The sequence below is a fragment of the Palaemon carinicauda genome, chromosome 11 (assembly GCF_036898095.1).
Source record: "Palaemon carinicauda isolate YSFRI2023 chromosome 11, ASM3689809v2, whole genome shotgun sequence".
Taxonomy (NCBI): domain Eukaryota; kingdom Metazoa; phylum Arthropoda; class Malacostraca; order Decapoda; family Palaemonidae; genus Palaemon; species Palaemon carinicauda.
In genome coordinates, this window is record NC_090735.1 from 159,130,865 (window position 1) to 159,144,790 (window position 13,926).

Below are 13,926 nucleotides of genomic sequence, written 5' to 3' on the forward strand. Positions count from 1 at the left end.
ATCTAAATATATACATATATTTATGTATGTTGTGTGTGTGCGCGTGCGTGCATGCTTACGTGTATGTGTTCGTATCTCTGTATATATCCGCTTGCGTGATGGACCTGCTTTACATTTGCGCATTGGCTAAACTATAACTGACGATGAATGTATAAAGATGTTAAGCGGTGAAACTTAGATTGTCTTATTATTGATATCATACCTATTATGAAAATATTCTTAGAGCTATGCGTCTTCTTGAACGTTCATTGGATCATCATAATCCTTTCACTTTGAAATTAACCAAGTTTGTGTAATATTTTCCTTTCGTCAGCCTTGGGTTATATAGGGTACCTCCTCGCCTGCTGTTTATTATTCTCTTTTAGTCTTTCATAATTTATATTCGGTGGAAAACTAAATGAATTTTAGTGTACTGTGGGACTGCTGGGTATCAATTCATTGGAGTTTTTCATGCAACGTATCACTAGGGTTTTACTAACTCCCTTTGTTCTAGTTTTGCAATTGAATGATAAACTCCTTTTATAAAATAAAGTATTCAACATCTTTCAATTCAGTTTGATAAAATTTCAGTAAAGTTATTACGACGGGATTCGATTTCACTGGAATTACTGTATAACTGATTTTATTTCGTTTATTTTGTGTATATCATGATATAAATTTTGTGAAGCATGTGAAATGTATCATACAGTAGATAAAATTATGTAACTGCTTTATTATGGAGTTCCTATTGAAAATGTAAATTTGATTAGATTTGTTCATAAGCATAGAAGGAGTAAAGTTAATGTTAGTGAAGTCTGGTTAAATGAATTTCCAGTAATCAGTGGAGTACTCCAAGGGAATGTGTTGTCACCTATGTTGTTTATCCTACTCATGGATTTTATAATACATAGAACAGTCGGGGATGGTAAAGAAGGATTGGATTGGATCAGTAATAGGAATTTAGCTGACCTAGAGTATGCTGATGACGCTGTCCTTATTAGTAGAACACCGCAGGATTTGCAATGCTTCCTCACCAGAATGCATGAAATAGGACATGAGTTCAGGCTGAAGATAAATAGAAGGAACACAGAGATGATACCCTCTTGCTTGAGGGTGCATTCTAGCACACTTTTCTATGTTATTTTTCTCTTACACTTGTTTTTTTTTTTTTTTTTTTTTTTTCGGAAATGGCATGTTAGGCAGGCTTAATAGAAAGACCCTGGTGGCCTGGTGGTTTATGAAGAAGTTGTATTTTCCTTATCTGATTCTTTTTTTTTTCAAACCATCTTTATTGTCCTCTCTTCAGTTGAATTGGCTATGCTGGAGGGTATGTAGTCTTGCATGGTGTATCGGCTCCTCCATGTTGACCAGTTTTTACGACTTTTTTTACATAGTCTATGAGTTTGATCATCACTTTATTTACATTTCTGTACATATTGCTTTCGTTATCATTCTTGTTAATCTAGTTTTTAAGTATGATGTATCTTTTGTAGTACCATTAATTCTTATGCTCTCTGGAGACATTGAGCAAAATCCAGGACCAGTACGTCCTAGAATTCTTCAATGTCGTCTACTTTATTGCAATATTCGTGGTCTTTATGCAAATATTCAAGACCTTAAAGTTGCTTCCAGACAGTATAATATTCTTTTGTGACCAGAAACTTTAGTTTCTAATACGAGGCACTCATCTGAGCTCCTTATAACTGGTTTTAAGAAACCAATAATGTTGAAACGCAATGCCATCCCTAAGGACAGGGGAATGGCGATGTATATAAAGATTGATTGCCCTGCTCCTCATAAGTCTTGCTATGAATAAGGATGTTATGAGATTCTGGTAATAAAAGTTTGTGGCAAGCATAACAACTTCTATTTGTGTTCGATTTACTAGAATCTAGACATGGATGATTCTATCTTCTATTGTCTTCTTACCATTATGACTAAGATACAATAAGATGATAGAAAGGCCACTTTTGTTTTTGTTGGTGATATCAATGCTCACCATAGGGAGTGGTTAGATTCAGTTTCTCTTACCGATCGGCATGGCTTAGGAGCTTTAGACTTTGCCTCTGAATCAGGCTGTTTGCAAATCCTAAGTGAAGCTACTCACAGGTCTGGTAACTGTTTTTACCTAGTATACACAGACTTCCCTGGCGTTATAACAAGTAAGGTTGGTTCTCCAGTTGGGACATCTGATCATGCCTTGATTTCATTAGAAGTGAAGACTAAGCAGCCTGTCCCTAATGTATCATACTCGTGGAAGATTTAAATTAAATCTCAAGCAGACTGGGGTGGGATTTTGCATGATCAATTGGGCTTGAATTGGTCACAATTGTATAGCAGTGTTGATCCTGTTGTCCCTTTGAATGAGAATCTAGTCAACATAATTGATAGGCGTATCCTTTCTCGTGTGCTAAGGAACCGAATGAAAGGTAAACCATGGTTCAATGATGATTGTAGACATGCTTACTTGGAGGAGCAGGAGGCCTATCATCTTTGTAGGGGTAACAAATCAGATTTGACCTGGAATAACTATACTCAGCTTAGAGGTTTTGATCAGAGAGTTTATGCTTCAACTAAAAAAGAATACAATTTAACCATAAAAGAAACCCTTTTTGCTACCACCCAGGAGCATAAGTGGTGGACTACCCTTAAACTTGCACTCTTTGGTGTATATGCAACAGTTCCTCCTTTACTTAAACTAGATGGCTCTGTCACTCACTGTCCAAAGGAAAGGGTAACCCTTTTGGTAGATGTGTTTTACAGTAAGCAGAGTAATGAGAAACTCTAACTTCCTTATTCCTTCTTTTCCTGAGGCTAAACTAGCTAGTTTAGCTTTTCGGTTTAGTGAAATTAAAGCTCTGCTAATGGATCTTGATGCTTATAGAAGTGTAGACGCAAATGGTATTTTCCTTTGTTTTTTTTTTTTTTTTTTTTTTTTTTTTTTTTTTTTTTTTTTTTTTTTTATAAAGACAGCAGATTCCTTAGCTCCAAGGTTATCTGTTATTTTGCGCACGTTAGCAAGAAGAAGTTTTAGCGCTTGTTGGAGAATTCGTAATGTTACTCCACTATGTAAATGTGTTTTTGGTAGGTCAAGTCCAACTGATTACCGCCCAGTTTCCATAACTCCCATATCATCCAAAGTTTTGAACATCTTTTGGAAAAACGTCTTAATAGGTTTGCTGAAGGTAATCATTTTTTCCCTAGTTTGCAATCTGGTTTTCGTAAAGGCCTTGGAGCATGTGATGACCTTCTTACAATCTCCAATGCTGTACAGAAATCCCTTGATTGTGGTCAAGAAATTCGTATGATTAGCCTTGACTTTAGGGCTGCCTTTGACTATGTTAATCATGAGGCCCTTGTATAATAACTCAAACAGTTGAGAGTGGGAGGGTCGTTTCTTAGCATCATTACTGAATTTTTCAGCAATAGATCGCAAAGAGTTGTTATTGATGGGCACCATAGCGAGTATAGGGATATGATATCTGGTATTCCTCATGGTAGTGTTCTTGCCCCATTACTTTTCATACTATGCACACATGAAATATGGTTTGGCCTAGAAAATAAGCTTGTTTGATATGTAGATGATGCTATTCTCTTTGCATCAATTCCATCTCCTGAATATAGATCTGGGGTTGCTGAATCCATTAATAGAGATCTATTATGCATTTCAAACCCCCTGTTATACTGTTTTTCGCAAATATCTTCTATACAAACAACTGGATCAATGTGACATTTTAGTACAGCTTATTTGACACAGTCTGCTAATTTACGACACTACACTGCGATGCCAAGTGTGATTCATTAATGAGCTTACTCTTGGCTTTCAAGCATAAGTTGGCGAGAGCCGTGTAGGCATTCGGACAATGGATCTCCGTGACGTAGAGGTGTGACGCGTATAACAAGCATTCTCTCTCTCTCTCTCTCCCTCTCTCCTCTCTCTCTCTCTCCTCCCCTCTCTCTCTCTCTCTCTCTCTCTCTCTCTCTCTCTCTCTCTCTCTCTCACTCTCCTCCTCTCTCTCTCTCAATTCTCACCTTTATCCATATAAAAATAAGGCCCGTGTAATGAGTTTTTTTTTTTTTCGTTAAATACTCATAACATACAGCCTGGGAATCTTGACCAAGAGTAGGGTTGGAAGTGGGTGCGAGAGGAGTAGTGTGATCATTTCATGTTTTATTAATTCATTATTATTATTACAATTATTATTATTATTATTATTTATTATAAGCATTCACTTACAAATGCTTTATAAATAAGGGAAGTGGATGCTGTAAGTAAGGGAAGTGGATGCTTACTTAATAGTTTAATGTAGACCTTGACAGGTAGCGGATATCTATGATTTGACAAATGATGCAAACATGAGTATATAGCATACATTTTATTTCACTCTCCGTCACTTTCCAAAAATAAGTCATCCTAATCATCACTGTCGAGGTTTATTATGACAGGATCAACGCTTTGTTGTATGTTGTCCGTGGACCAGTACTCTTCCTCAAAGCTTATGGATCATCTTAGCGCGCCCCGCCCACACCTCTGGGGTGACACACTGCCTTGCCTCGTTCAGCCTGCCCTGCAGGTCCACTCGGGTGAAACGGTGTAAGGTCGAGCGCACGTATCTTTTCATGTGGCCCCACACTTGTTCAATGGCGGTAAGCTTTGGATGACCTGGTGGCAAGCGAACGACCTTGTGGCCCCACATATGAAAGGTGTTATCGACGTCGTATTGTGGTTGTGGCCGGTTTCTCTTGCATATGAGCAGGAGCTCAGGCCTTTTCCCGCGTGTGGTGGGAAGAGCAGCCTATGTTGCACCAGCCAATTAATGAGATCCGCTTTCTTGTTGGCCGTGGTGGGGCAGCGACTCTCCTCCATCAGCTGGCTGTGATATGGTGCATTATCCAACACCAGTACCGACGGGTGAGGTAGCGATGGCAGGAGCTGTGATGTCAGCCAGCAAAGGAAGCGCTCCCCGTTCATCTCGCCGTGGTAGTCACCGCTGGTCGTCTTGGTGGGGAAGCAGAGGAACGTATTTTCAACGAAATCATCGACTGTTCCAGCAGCGACCACCACAAAGCGCTCCCCTTCCCCGGGCAGCACTTGACGGCTGTACGTGTCGCTGGTGGCAGGCTGGGTGCTGTTCACCCATTCCTTGCTGTGGTGCATTCTGGTGGTAAACCACGTCTCGTCCAAGTAAAACACTTGCAGACCGTTCTCCCGTTGTTGCCTGAGTGTCTGGAGAGCACTAATCCGCCAGAACACGACGTCCAGGGACTCCTTCCTCATATACATCTTCCACTGTGAGGTCTTAAAGGGGAATCCCATGTTATGAAGGAGTCGCCACACCGCCATGTCTGAGGTTCCCTCCAGGATGATGCATGACATCTTCAGCTCCTTCGTCAGGGAACCTATTGTTATAACTTCTTTAGCGGCGAACTTCGTGTGGACTTTGCGACGAATTGCAGCGGCGGTGAAACTATCGAAGATGGGTGGTGTAGTCGGAGGCATCGCAGCTGTTGGAGGTCTTGCAGTTGTTGTGGGAGGTGTCGCAGTTGTTGTAAGAAGTGTCGCGGTTGTGGGAGGTGTCACAGTTGACGTTGGTGGTGGTGTTGGGGCCTGAGGCTTGGTGCTGTGCTGTCGCTGCACCATCATCCTTACCGCCATTACGCTCATGCCCACTACATCCGCAACCCTGCCATACGGCCTGTTTGGCGATGAGTCAATATCGTAATATTATTCCCATGGCTTTATTGGTTAGTAAAAGAAATAACAGGACTGCAAACAAAATTCGTCATTGTTTTTGACGCCTTTTTAAAAAAAAAGCTTTGGCATATCTGTTCAGGAATAAAGATAATCCGTCTCCAACAATACGTATCCTTTCACCATCCACCATAGGTGAATATGTATGCTTGAGGTGCTGCATGTAAAACAAAATCAAAACCATTTGTGGTATAGTAAGCATAGGCACATTATATAAGTTCACTTTTCCTTGTACAGGTAGGTATATATAGTGTATGAGTATCTGCAGATATGGGACTTATCAGTCATCATCTAATGAAGAGGTTACAATGATATTGCTATAGCGACACATACCTGCTCAAAACTGCTCCATGGTATACAGGGAAAAAAGCCGCATGACAAAACCATTCCTGCAGCCATGGGGGCAACAACGTATCACGTTTGCCGTGTTCTGCAGCCTTGGAGATACCGTCGTATACGTCTGAGTTTACTGGACTGCAGCCGTAAGCCCATCTCACAAAAAGAGAAATCTCGCTACTCCTCGAACCCCTCACCACCACCAAACTATATAGCTACGTTTGGCATCATTCACGATCGTTAGCTCGTTATCAGCCTCCACATTACCCTCCTTCGCCTTTATTTTCACGTTGTGTCACTCAAATATAAAATGACATATACAGTACCACATAACGCATATATATATATATATATATATATATATATATATATATATATATATATATATATATATATCTATATCTATATCTATATCTATATCTATATCTATATCTATATATATATATATATATATATATATATATATATATATATATATATATATATATATATACACACTTTATGAATGGAGCATGCACCAGTGGTAGGTTTCTATGTTAGAGAGAGAGAGAGAGAGAGAGAGAGAGAGAGAGAGAGAGAGAGAGAGAGAGAGAGAGAGAGAGAGAGAGAGAGAGAGAGAGAGAGAGAGAGAGTGCTTGTTATACGTGTCACACCTACGTCACGGAGATCCATTGTCCGAATGCTTACTCGGCTCTCGCCAACTTATGCTTTTAAGCCAAGAGTAAGCTCATTAATAAAACACACTTAACATCGCAGTGTAGTGTCATAAATTAGCGGACTGTGTCAAAGAAGCTGTCCCAAAATATCACACTGATCCCGTTGTTTGTATTTGCGAAAAACCATATAACACGAGGTCATTTCAGACCCCGTGTTATATGCATAGTAGCGAAAATTAGTGCATGGTGCAAATTATGGGGCATGAAGTTGAATTCTAATAACCCTCAAAGTATGATTGTAAGTAGGTCAAGGACAGTGGGTCCTCGACATCTGGGTCCCAGGCATTGATAATGTTTCTTTAACTTTGTATGACTCTTTTTAAAATTTCAGATGTGATTCTCGATAGTAAATTTACTTTTGAGAAACGCATTAGGTCTCTGTCTTCTTCACTTGCACAAAAAAATTTGGCTTATTGAGAAAGTCTTTTAATATTTTTGGTGATCATCTATTCTGAATGTGGCATAAGATTTTTTATAATTCCGACCATCCTTACATTCAGATCTTCCTGGACAGTTCCATCCTGTTCGTAATTCTAGTCATGCAGTTGATTCTAATAGTCAGGCCTTCTCCATCAGGTGGCTTAATACTGCCCAGTATTCTAAAAATTTTACTCCATCTGTGACCAAGTTGTGTAATGATCTTCCTAATCGGGTAGTTGAATCAGTAGAACTTATAAAGTTCAACGTTGCAACAAATGTTTTTATGTTGAACAGGCTGACATAATTTCCTTTTATATTTTATATATGAGATATTTGTTTTAGTTTTGTTAATACTTTTTAGAATATTCTATTTTAATTGTTCAGTACTTCTTATATCGTTTATTTATTTCTTTGTTTCAATCCCTTACTGGGCTATTTTTCCCTGATTTGAGCCCTTGGGCTCCAACAGGGCTCTTGCTTTTTCAGCTAGGGGTTCAGCATAGCTGGTAATAATAATAACAATAATAATAATAATAATAATAATAATAATAATAATAATAATAATAATAATAATAATAATGATGATGATGATAATAATAAAAGATGAAATATCATTGGAAGGATAAAGGATTAATAAGGTAGAATCATTCAAATATCTGGGAATTATGCTTACTAATACAGAGTCTTGGTGAGAGGTAGAAGTAGATGGTTTGGGCCTGCTCTTCACACTCCCCAAGAGAGATTAGTTCACCAAACTTTCAACTGGACTCAACAAGGCACTAGAAGAGTTGGAAGACCCAGGCCTACATGGCTGAGGAGTATAAAGCGGGACATGGGAGATGATGGATAGAGAGGTATTGACTTAAAAGCTCAAGATAGAGGCGACTGGCGAAATCTAACCGAGGCCCTTTGCGTCAATAGACGTAGGAGGAGACGGTGATGATGATGATGATGAAATGAATTAGGAATAGGCTTGGCTGAAAGTACTCCACAATAATATTTATTTGGTTCAAAGAGCATTGTAAGGAAATTATGGTTATCAGCCTTTTGATCCGGTTTTAGTCGTAGTCAGGAGGGTTCGTGATGTTTAATTAAGGTATATTTTTTTGCAAAGTAGAATGAATAAGGTAATAATCTTTTTTAGATACATATATACTCGATTAAAAGAAGTATACATTTGAGTAAAAGTGTCTATAGAAACCTACTTGGCTCCATGTACATAACTTGGTAAACTGAAAACACAATATCAGAAATGTAGCAGTTTTCCTAAGGGAGAAGCAAATACGCTCTCGGCATTAAAATCTACTGGAACAAACATTAACATAAAAGATAGAAACACCTGGGAGTAAGAAAAAAGAATACTGGAATTCATTTTACAATGGCACGAAAAAAAGGTAAATAGTAGTTCTCCTTGTAGCAAAACAAATAAGATAAAGTCTCAACCAAACAAAAGTAGGATAAAAGCAAATCATACTGTTGTCGTGTTTTAGTAAACGAGCGAGTTTGCTTATCGTCTCAAGAGTTCTTCCTTTGCTCTTTTCTTTAGGAAATATTAAAGGTTGGAGACTCGGGAGTGCTTCAGAAGTTGGGTCGAAACACAAAGGCTCGTTAGAATAGAATTATAGGAAATTCTCAATAAAATTTAAGCCAATATTAAACTACAATTGAAAATATTGCTGAACTATTCTAGGCCATTATGAAATTAGAATATACTTCACTTGGCTATTCTTGGCCCATAAGAAAGTAAACTAAAATATATTACTGGATTATTCATAAATATTTTCAAACCTGGAAGGTAGAAGTATACAGTAATATACTCTCTCTCTCTCTCTCTCTCTCTCTCTCTCTCTCTCTCTCTCTCTCTCTCTCTCTCTCTCTCTCTCTCTCTCTCTCTCTCATTTGTGATATATGTGTGTCTGTAATATATATATACATATACATATATACATACATACATATATATATATATATATATATATATATATATATATATATATATATATATATATATATAGAGAGAGAGAGAGAGAGAGAGAGAGAGAGAGAGAGAGAGAGAGAGAGAGAGAGAGAGAGATAGATAGATAGATAGATATATATATGTGTGTGTGTATGTCTGTAATATAAATACACACACACACACATACACACACACACATATATATATATATACATATATATATATATATATATATATATATATATATATATATATATATATATACATTATACAGTATATATATGTGCGTGTATACGTTTGTGTAGATATATCCATATGAGATTGAATATTATCCCAATGAATATACTATTGAAGCGTATACAACACTTTATGCAGAGAATCATGCAATAAATTTCATCCAGCTTCCTAGCAAGGTATTATCTAATAAAAAAAAAAAATAAGCAGATAAAATAATACAGTGTCTCTAACTATGGAAAAAATTTTCTATTACAATAAAACACTAGTCTTCATGGGAAAATGACATATAATCCTTGATTCAATATCATAGAGTTTATTGATCGAATGAGAGGTATTTTGATTAAATTTGATAAAGATAAACCAACTGTTTTTTCGTTGTTATCATGATCTATGGACAGGTTGGGTTTAAGTACACACGTTAGGGAAATATTCATAAAACATTTAAATGGTTTTGTTATATACATATATATATATATATATATATATATATATATATATATATATATATATATATATATATATATACATATATATATATATATATATATATATATATATATATATATATATATATATATATATAGATTTGGATATATATGTGTGCTTAAATATTATGTATGTATATATATATATATATATATATATATATATATATATATATACACATGTATGTATATATATATATATGTGTGTGTATACATATAAATATATATATATATATATATATATATATATATATATATATATGTATATATATACATATATATATATATATATATATATATATATATATATATATATATATATGCGTGTGTGTGTACGGGTGTGTGTGGCTGTGTGTGTGAATGCAAAAGCTATTCTTTGCTGAAACCTGTAATTGCAAATGTAACGTCTTTCATCAATTAGAATATAAGTACTTCATTCCTTAATTTTTAATCAATAATATTTTTTTTTCACTTATGGCAAAACTAGTTTTCTTCTCTTTCTTATTAATAGGCGACTCCCTTACTCGTAGAGGAAGGGATGAATGGTATACTAATAAATTTTTGCAATCTTTTGAATAGAAATAAAACTAATATATGGTCAAGTATTATTTTCACCGTGGATAATTGGTAATATGCATGTACGCCCTTGGCAAAAAGTTTATAGTGACTATTCTTCATACATCAATCGAGCACATCCTGTAATTGCTTTGGTGAAATTAGCTCAGGGATTATTATTCGTTTGTAACCATTCGTTATGGGCTTTATCACCTCACGGTAAAATATTAGTTCTATTTCAGCGTCCATTAACAATTTCATTACTGAACCCTAATTCCCCAAATCCTTAATTTTCTTGGCTAAGTTTTTATTTAGTGTTTATGAAGGATACTATTTTTTCTGTATTTGTGTACCTTCTACAGTATAACGTCATTAATTATATTGTCCTTGCTTTTTTTTTAGAATCTTCCAATTGGCTTAGTGTTTCACTTCGCTTTCTAATGTCATCTTTTGTTGCAACCCTGAAGAGGGGATTAATGCTTTTCCAATAAAGGCCAATAATGATATCCTGTTCCTTTTGGGCTTGATGAAACTATCTATTCCTTGTATCAGCTTATTTATTATATTTCTGAAACTTGCATAATTGATCCAAGCAATATACTGTTTAAACGTTACTTTCAATACTTGTAAATTTCCTTAAATTTTCAACACTGAATCTATGTTAATTTTTACTACGGGAACATCTGTTAAATTTGTACATAGCCATGTTTTTTCATATGGCTTCTCGCTCAATGTCTGTCTCACAGATTATACCTGCGAGTAGTGTCAGGAAAATCAGGAATCTCTTCATAAACTTCCTGTAATTTGTTAGAAACTAAAAATCACCTTTAATCACTTATAGGTTTATATCTGATATTCATATTATTCTCATTTACAATATGATATCTATTATCCTTCTCAACCCTAAGCACTTTATAAGAACCTGCAAATTTAGGAGATTTGTTTTCGTTTGACCCTTCTTTTATATTTATCTCTACATACAATTGTGAACCTTCTTTTACTGATGGTGCAACAGCTTTCAAGTCATACTAATTTTCATTTGTTAATTGGCCTTTTTTAAAGCCTGTCTTGCCTGTTGGATGGTTTCAAAGGTTCTTACCAATTGCCATGCAATATAGTCATCATAGTTGTTAGTGCGTTTAGGTGGTTATCTATAGTAAGTTATATGTCTCTAATTCAAATTATCCCAATTTATTGTTTATGGTGTCACAATGGTTCTTAAAATATCCATAATTTTCCTATTCGTCTTTTCTACCATTCCATTTGAACTTAATTTATAAGATGTAATCTGACTTTTTTTTGATTTCAAAGAACTAACACAATCATCAAGGTCTTTCAATTATGAACTCTGGTGCATTGTTGTTGGGGATTACCTTTAGACGAATGTTTAGTAATAATCTTAGACTTTAATACTTCTGCAACGAAATCGGTGGTCCTACCCTTTACTGGAACAGTTTTCATATACCGAGTTAAGTGATCTAAAAAAGCAAGATCAAATTTATTATCCCTTATTATTTTCAGGAAAGAGTCCCATGTGGATGTGATCTATTATCACTACTTATAATGCATTTAATTCTGAGTTTTTTTTCCAGTGGAGCTCTAACATTAGAGTTATCCTTATGTTGATTACACACATTACAATCTTAAATGAATTTACTGGCCTATTCTGAGCAACGAGGTCAGAAATTATTCCTAGTTATGATACGAATTTGTGTGAATGTTTAATTTGTATTGCTTCCCTTGTTAGCATGTTAGAAATATACTATCTTGAAAATTAGTTTTTCTCTTTTGCCCTCTTATATAATATTTCCTTAATTAACACATACTCTGACCTAGAATTTGGATCCTCTAACATCTATCCTACTATTTTTCTAATAATTTCGTCTTTTTCTTGTTCAACTTTTACACTTTCTAAATGTAAGTCAAATATTTGACAACTAAAACAAACGGTATGAGTGGTGATAATCAGTCTGTAGTAGTATTACAACATCCTGAAACTTATTTAGTCTGGGAAAAATTTTATTGCACTAATGACGCATTGAATTTCCTTTTAATTGTGAATTCCCTCTTTTTTTAAAAAGATCGCAAATTGGGTAATGATAAGTTAATATCTTATATCCTGATGAAATATGTCTGAACTTTCCTAATGCCCGACGAGTAGCTAAACATTCTCTTGAAGTAGTGTTATAATTTTCTCTGTCAGCATAATAGGCGGCTCCCAATTTTGCTTTCCATTTCCGTGAATAAAGCCACTCCTAACCGTGTACTTGAAGCATCACATGACAAAAATCTTTGAAAAAATCTGGGTGTGCTAATATAGGATCTTGCGTTAACTTCCCTCTTATGTTTGTAAAGCATCCTTTCGTTCATCCTTCCTTTCATAATGTTTTTCCTTTTTCGTCAATATAGTTAATGGTTTGGCTATTTCTGTAAATCCCTGATTGAAAGGTCTATAGTAACCTACCATTCCTAGGAACCTCCTTAGAGTCTAAATTTTGTAGAGCTAAGCACTCCATAATAGTCCTAATTTTATTAACTTGTATGCGTAGTCCTTCTTCACTAATCACTAAATATGATAGACATTCTTAAAAACTGCCACTTTTTAACTTCCATCTGGTCAATCTTTCAATTACAATTCTTAACGTCTTCAAATAACTTTTAATTTCCTTACTGACTGAATATAATCACATCACCTAAATGACTTGAAACATTTTCTGTATCTCCCAAAGTCTATAAACTTGATCGGACAAAAGTCAGAGTAGCCGAGGTAAGACCAAAAGGTATCACCTGGAACTCTAAATGCATTTATTATTATTATTATTATTATTATTATTATTATTATTATTATTATTATTATTATTATTATTATTATTATTAATCATAGAGATATTTAAAAAAAATTAAAATTTAAGATATACGACAAAGAAAATTCATATACTTACATATTCGTGGTGAATGACATTTCTATGATTATCATGAACGATAATTTTCTTTTTCTTATATGATATCGCCCTCAGGTTGTCTATTATTTTATACAGGTTCAATTATCTTTTTCCTTTTATTATGCAAAAAAATTTACAAAAAAAAAAAATCCTTTATTCTAACGAGCCTTGGTCTAACGAGAGTTTCACCGAAATACACTTGTTTTTGTTTAATATTTATTCTTTTCAAGGCTAGTTTGGTGGTAGTGTTTATAAATTTCTCGTCCCTTTCTTCAAGGCTCTTACCCAGCATTGATGTTTTCAAAACAAAACCTTGTTAACCTTTTCTCGATGCTGTTTTTATTTTTTATTTTTTTTTTTGTTTTTAACAAAATCTTGTTATCCTTTTCTCATTCTTTTTAAATGAGCTCATATTTGTTTAAAGTTTCTTATATATGTTTTTTATGATTTCCCTATATACCATTTCCAGTCACGTTGCCAACAGTGTGACGTTCGTGTGTTCTTTTTATAATTCTTTATTAAAGTTCATTTAGACACAGATATTTTA

General features: G+C 34.9%; 1 pseudogene; it reads right to left on the reverse strand.

Moving 5' to 3' along the window:
- Nucleotides 1-4,360: 4,360 nt before the first annotated feature.
- LOC137649543 (uncharacterized) overlaps nucleotides 4,361-13,926 on the reverse strand; it is an 85,169-nt pseudogene continuing 75,603 nt past the window's right edge.